The 7,318-nt window shown below is 36.8% G+C and overlaps 1 non-coding gene across 1 annotated transcript; it reads left to right on the top strand.

The window, feature by feature from the left end:
* Positions 1–5,584: 5,584 nt before the first annotated feature.
* On the top strand, positions 5,585–5,746 carry LOC118652397. The gene has a single exon (XR_004966627.1). It is a non-coding gene; the product is annotated as a U1 spliceosomal RNA (small nuclear RNA).
* The last annotated feature ends 1,572 nt before the right edge of the window (positions 5,747–7,318 follow it).

Raw genomic sequence — 7,318 nt, 5'->3', positions numbered from 1 at the left:
ATATATATATATACACATGCATATACATATATGCATATATACATACATATATATATTGATTTCAGGGAAGAAGGCAAAGGAGAGAGATTGAAACATCAATGATGAGAGAATCGTTGACTGGCTGCTTCCTGCATGCCTCACACTGGGGATTGAGCCCTAAACCCAGGCATATGCTCTGACCAGGAAACGCACCATGACCTCCTGGTTCCTAGGTTGATGCTCAACCTCTGAGCCACACTGGCTGGGCTCTGGCCTTTTTAAAGTTAATCTTTACTGTCAAGTTATGAACAGATATAGTAAATTTACATTACTTTTCTGTTTAACAGCTGCATGGTCTTTATTATCCGGGGCTAACCAAATTAAAAAAAAGCAGGTATGACAGAATGTGGTAAAAGGAAATGTGGTTTTATTGGCAGCAAAGAAATCCGATTATTTACTTACATCCAAATATGAGTGTATATTCAGCTCAAAGTTGCGTGTTTGATATTGAATACTTACTTTAAAATGACAACTTGACTGCTGGTTAATTTATAGCATCTGTATTTTTTACTTTTATTCCTTTACTGAGTAGCAAAGGGTAAGATGAAAATGTTATATCATTTTTTTCCCCCAAGGAATCTCTGAGAAATTTCAGCCAGCATTGAATGCTCATAAATGGCATGATAGAACAGAAATAGTTCTTTGACTGTCAGCAGATATTTAAATAACAAGAATGCCATCTAGTTATAATGGACTCCTTTAGAGTTGATGACACTTAGAGAACAAGTAGAATCAGCTGAGAGTCCCCTATTGCAAAGCACTGCAGAGTGTAATAGTTGACATGAAAATGACTCTTAAGACTTTCAGGATAATAAACCCCTGGGCGAAAATTCTCAGAGTGACTCCCAGAAATATAGAGCCAACTGCTTTTCCACAAAGCTACTATATTTATGATCACCTGGAGAGACTAAAGTACCAAATGTAAAATTCCTACTGTGACTTGCCTTACTATTAAAAGCCAGAGAACGGAAAACAAGAGGCAGATGAGTAAAGGTCATATTTAAGTACTTAGTATTTTTTTTAAATCACCCTTGCATTATGTCTTTTAATTATTAATTAAATGATCCCAACCATCTCTATTTAACTATTAAGTTAATAAACAGTAAATGTTCATTGGCTACATTTTATTTGTGGTAGTATTTATGCAAGTTACATGCATTACCAACCAATATATAATGACATATATCCACCATTACAGCATCATATAGAGTAGTTTTACTGCCCTAAAAATCCTCTGTAATCCACCTACTCATTTCTCTCTTCTTTCTAACCCCGGGCAACAATTGATCTTTCTACAGTCTCCACAGTTTTGCCTTTTCCAGAATGTCATATAGTTGAAAGGCCTGGGGTGAGGGGCGGGGCAGGTTAGAAGGGCTCAATGTGGGAAAAAAGGGAACATAAGTAATACTTAGAATGATAAATATTTTTTCAAAAAGAAACCATATAGAATGTAGCCTTTTCAGATGGAACATCTTTTCATATGCTTATTTGCCATCTGTATATCTTCTTTGGTGAGGTATCTCTTAAGGTCTTTGGTCCACTTTAAAAAATTGGGTTGTTTGCTTTTCATTGTTGAATTTTGAATTCTTTGTATATTATGGATAATGGCCCTTTATTAGCTATGTCTTTTAAAACTATCCCCCTGCACCCCCCAAAAATATATTTTCCCCCAGTCTTTGGCTTATGTTTTCCTTTTTTTTGGACAATGTCTTTCACAGAGCAACAATTTTTAATTTTAATGAAATCCAGTTTATCAAGTCATTATTTTTTAGAGTGTGACTTTGGTAGTGTATTTCTAAATGTATTTTCAGCTACATTTAAAGAGGGAAGGAAGGGAAAAGGAGAGAGATAGAGATCCATGTAAAAGAGACACATGAGTTGGTTGCCTCCTGACCAGGGACAGGGATCAAACTTGCAACTCAGGTGTATGCTCTTGACAGGGAATTTAACCTGTGACCCTTCAGTTCTCAGGCTGACACTCTAATCACTGAGCCATACTAGCCTGGGCATTTTTAGAAGACAGATGTAGTAGGCAGAATAATGCCCCTGCCCAAGAGATCCAAATCCTGATTCATGGAAGCTGCAGATATATTACTTTACAGGACAAAGGGATTCTACATGTTTAATTCAGTTAAGGATGATGGCAAGTGGAATCATCCTGCATCATGGAGCTCCATCAGTGTAATCAAAGTGCAAGGTAACAGCCGAAACCGGTTTGGCTCAGCGGATAGAGCGTTGGCCTGTGGACTGAAGGGTCCCAGGTTCGATTCTGGTCAAGGGCATGTACCTTGGTTTCGGGCACATCCCCAGTGGGGAGTGTGCAGGAGGCGGCTGGTCAATGTTTCTCTCTCATCGATGTTTCTAACTCTCTATCTCTCTCCTTTCCTCTCTGTAAAAACTCAATAAAATATATTAAAAAAAAAAAGTGCAAGGTAACAGAAAAGCCGGAGCCAGAATGGTGCCAGGTGAGAACAATTTGCCTGGGCATTGTTTCAATGAAGGAGTGGGGACCACAAACGAAGACATTCAGGTGGTTTCTAGAATCTGGAAAGACCAAAGGAACAACTATCTCCCCTCAAGCCTCCAGAGGAATGTAGTGGTGCTATCATTTTCATTTTAGCCCATTAATTTTCATTATGAATTTCTGAAGTTCATTACTATAAGAGACCATGTCTATATTGTTTTAAGCCATTAATTTTGTGGTAATTTGTTATATCAGCAATGGAAAGTAATGCAATAAATTTTACTGAGGACACTTTTTATAATTTCAGGTTCTTAACATTTGTTCTTTTTCATTTACCAGTTTAACGTTTTTATTTATTTTTTAACCAAGAAGAGGGGATAGAGAGAATTCCAAAAATTCTGAAATATAACTTTAAATTGAATAAATGGTTTCCTACTACTTAACAGAAATTACTTAATCTGAGGGATATGTGTTTATTATCATCTATCTATCATCTATCTATGGAGACAGATGCAGAGAGAGAGAAAGATGGAGAGAGAGAGAGAGAGAGAGAGAGAGAGAGAGAGAGAGAGAGAGAAAGAGAGACTCTAAAATGAGTCAAAATAGATTGCAATGCATAACTCAAGCATGACATTAATACTGAGTATGCATTTTTAAGCCCAATTTATTTATTAAAATTTTAGGGATTAAGAATAAACCCCTTCTTAATGTTACATTCCTTTCCACTCCAGTATTGCTTTAGGGTTGAGTGTATTTGTGGTGTTAAATTGTAAACTTTAACTGATATAGCAGGATAATTCTAAATCACATCAGCATCATTTACCATTGCATGTCCAGCAACAAATATTACTGCTAACACAAATTTCAAAAATCAAGACTGGGTTAACTTGTAATGAATCAGAATGGAGATATGTAGAGTGGCTCTGAGGAGTGGAATGACCCCAGAACCCACGCCTTGTATGATGGTATAAACATATGAATAGAAAGTATGTGCCAGTTAGAAGGAAGGTTAATTAATCCCCAGTAGAGGGTACATTGATCACAGAGTTATATTGGAAATAATGTTTTTTTTTATGTTAACTCTTTTGTATTATTATAACAATGACTATCATATTTTAAAAATTTTAAATATTCTATACTATATAGTTATACTATTGCTAAAATTTATCTTAATTAGAAATAATGATGGTTAATCTTTGACAAAAGAAATAAAACAAAGATGGTATCTATATTATGCAGCTCATTACCCGATTTCCTGTTCTTTCAAACAACACAGACTATAGTAATTTTAAGAGAATTCATCTTACACATTGTTTGCAGGTAGTTTTTATCATGCGCTAACAGGTGGTGCGGGCCATTTTTGCAGTTGAATAGATTGATTACCATTATACCTGGAAGTGCATACGTAATTCACCATTGTATGTGTTAGAGACCCAAATTTTGTCCTTTGGAATTTGTATATCCACATGTTAGCATCCCTTTAGAGCAATAAAAAAGTATAAAAATAAGCGTATTTATACATTACCCGCATTCTACCGCTAGTCTATAAAAAACGTATTAATACGTGTCCCACGCTCTACTACCAGTCAACGTAAAACGTATAAATATGTTTCCCGCATACAATGTGTTAACATATGTATACTAGAGGCCCGATGAATGAAATTCGTGCATGGGGGTGGTGTCCCTCAGCCCAGCCTACACCCTCTCCAATTTGGGACCCTTCAAGGGATGTCAGACTGCCCTTCGGACAGTTGGACATCCCTCTCACAATCCAGGACTGCTGGCTCCCAACCACTCGCCTGCCTACCTGCCTGATTGCCCCTAACTGCTTCTGCCTTCCAGCCTGATCACCCCTAACCACTCCCATGCCAGCCTGATCGACACCTAACTGCTCCCCTGCCAGCCCAATTGCCCCTAACTACCCTCCCCTGCCAGCCTGATTGATACCGAACTGCTCCCCTGCCAGTTTGATTGCCCCTAATTGGCCTGGTCACCACTAACTTCCCTCCCCTGCCAGCCTGGTCACCCCCAACTGCCCTCTTCTGCTGGCCTGATTGCCCCCAACTGCCCTCCCCTGCTGGCCTGGTCACCCCCAACTGTCCTCCTCTGCTGGCCTGATCGCCCACAACTGCCCTCCCCTGCTGGCCATCTTGTAGCAGCCATCCTGTGTCCACATGGGGCAACCATCTTTGACCACATGGGTGGTGACCATCTGGAGTGTTGGAGTGATGGTCAATTGGCATATTACCTCTTTATTATACAGGATATCCTATGTAATAAAGACAGAATATGCAAAGTGACAGTCACTTCATGACAAAGATGGTGGCGCCCACAGCCAATAAGGAGGGGATATGTAAATTGATGTGACAAAGATGGCAGAGGCCGGGCTGGGATGCTTGCAGGTGTTCCGCCCCACCCTGGCTGCCCCAGGCTTTTGGGCAGCGCAAAGGCAGAAGGTGGCTCCGGGCCATAGAGAGGGCAGTGCTGGCAGCCAGGGAAAGAAGGCCTATTCTTGCACAAATCTTAATGCATCGGTCCTCTAGTTTGGTAATAAAAACCTAGGCATATATAAAGAGTAACTTGTTAAAAGTTAATCCCTGTCTATGAGTTCTATAATAACTATATATTTTTTATTAGTGGATAAACCTTTATTCACATTTTCCTAGAAGTAAGTAAGTTGAACCTACTTAAAAAATACATAATCAGTACTTATCTAACTCAACTTCACATTTTGTAAAATGGGAATACTTTAGGAACAAGTTGCTGGGAACATTGTCCCTAGCTGTGAAATACAACACAAAGGGTATAATTCAAGAAATATATTTAATCTGAGGTTTAGTTATATTGAAGCAAATGAGCCACTTTACCAAAAGCACAGAAATTGGTATGTAATTCATCAACTGACTAGTTGGTTTTCAGGTTCCATTCATTAGTTACAACCATAGCATTATTTACATTTTAATTACATAATAATTAGTAATACAACTATTTAAACTAGTAATTGACTACATTATTTCAAGTAAAACATCTTCAATTAGTTAAAATGTGGGATCGTTTTATGAATATAAAGAGTGAACATCAATACTTACCTGGCAGAGGAGATACCATGGTCAGGAAGGGGGCTTTCTCAGGGCAAGGCTAATCCATTGCACTCCAGATGTGCTGACCCTGAGATTTCCCCACATTTGGGAAACTCAGCTGAATAACTTGTGGTAGTCGGGAACTGCATTGACACTCTCCCCTTAAAAAAGTAGTAAAAATCATTTTAAATATGCAAAATATCACATATATGTATTTTTATAGTGCCCATCCATCATCCCTGTAAATTAACATCACTAGATTCATAACTAGACCAGGGTTAAAGGACACATGTACTTATAAGGAAATCAATGGCCATTTCAACTAATTTGGGCTATTTATGACAACTCTGGGCATTTAAAATCGAACTCTTCTCTACCCTGATTGATATACAAAAACTTCAAATTGTAATTATTCATGTCTTGGTCTTCAAAATTTGAAAGCGGATAGGCATGCTAAATACATTACCTAATCTCTACTTACTTAGAAAAGAGGCAGTTAATCACTGAGATTGGTTAATTGCTTAGACTTTTAATTTCATTGGTTCCAAGAGCACATTTTTCACTTAACTATAAGAACACTTGTTTGAATACTAAATAATGTCAATGTATTTTGAATAGTAAATAATATAAATAAAATTTTCTAACTAATCATAAAATTTGACTGGTACAAATGTTATGTATTTAGACTCATAAAGTTATAGATCCTCAAGATGATGTTTAAGAAGAAGATATCTAAATAAATTTGATGTATCTTATTGATTTATCTTACATGTAATAATTTGTGTGTATATTTCACTGATATGTCATTGAGTTTGTCAAATATATAAAAGCTATTTAGTCTCTCAACTAATCTATTCACTAAAGTCAATGTACTTATTTAACCTTCTAAAATTGTCACAAATTTAACTGGAAATTACCCATGTATCAAACAAAGAGAAAAAAAAATTATATTAGACCACAAAAAGCTATTTTAGTTGATCTTCCAGATTAATATTAATCTTCAATGAGCATATGTTGGGCTGAAATAGGCACCCAAAACATGGCCATACCTTTATCCCTGAATCCTGTGAATATGTTACCTTATAAGGCAAAAGAGGCCTTGCAGGTGGATTAAGTTAACGATTTTTGATATGGGCGAATTATGAGCCTAAAATAATCATAAGGGGCCTTACAAAAGGGAAGCAGCAGTCAGAGTGAGAGAATATTGTGTTGCAATGGAAGCAGAGAGGAAAAGCCATGTGATAGCAGGAGAAAAGGGATAAAGGAAAAACGACAACAGAAGTAGACATCAGAGTAACATGGAGCCACAAATTAAGAAATTCGGAAAACTTTTATAAGCTGGAAAAGGAAAGAAATCAATCTTGGAGCTTCCAGAAGGAACATGGGCCTGATGATAAATTAATTTTAGCCCAATGAATCTCATTTGGGGATTCTGCCCTCCAAAGTTTTACACTAAGACATTTGTGATGTTTTTAAGCTACCAAATTTGTGAATATTTCATAGCAGCAATAGGAACTTAGAGCATAAAATATTTTATTTGCTAAAATATCATTTATGCTTTTGCTTCAACTATAAGTTATACAGTATAATTAGTTACAAAATAAAAATGGATCCTCTAGTTTCTTTCATTAAAAAAAAAATAGTAATATTATTCTAGAAATTTTACTAGTCTTTTCACTTTCCAGTGGGCTATCTATGTTAATTGAATGCACTTTCTTGACACTATTTTAAAGAA

This window comes from Myotis myotis, unplaced genomic scaffold (assembly GCF_014108235.1).
Source record: "Myotis myotis isolate mMyoMyo1 unplaced genomic scaffold, mMyoMyo1.p scaffold_m19_p_3, whole genome shotgun sequence".
In the NCBI taxonomy this organism is placed as follows: Eukaryota; Metazoa; Chordata; class Mammalia; order Chiroptera; family Vespertilionidae; genus Myotis; species Myotis myotis.
Note: the sequence above shows the minus strand (reverse complement) of the source record. Positions and strands in the feature narration are given on the sequence as shown.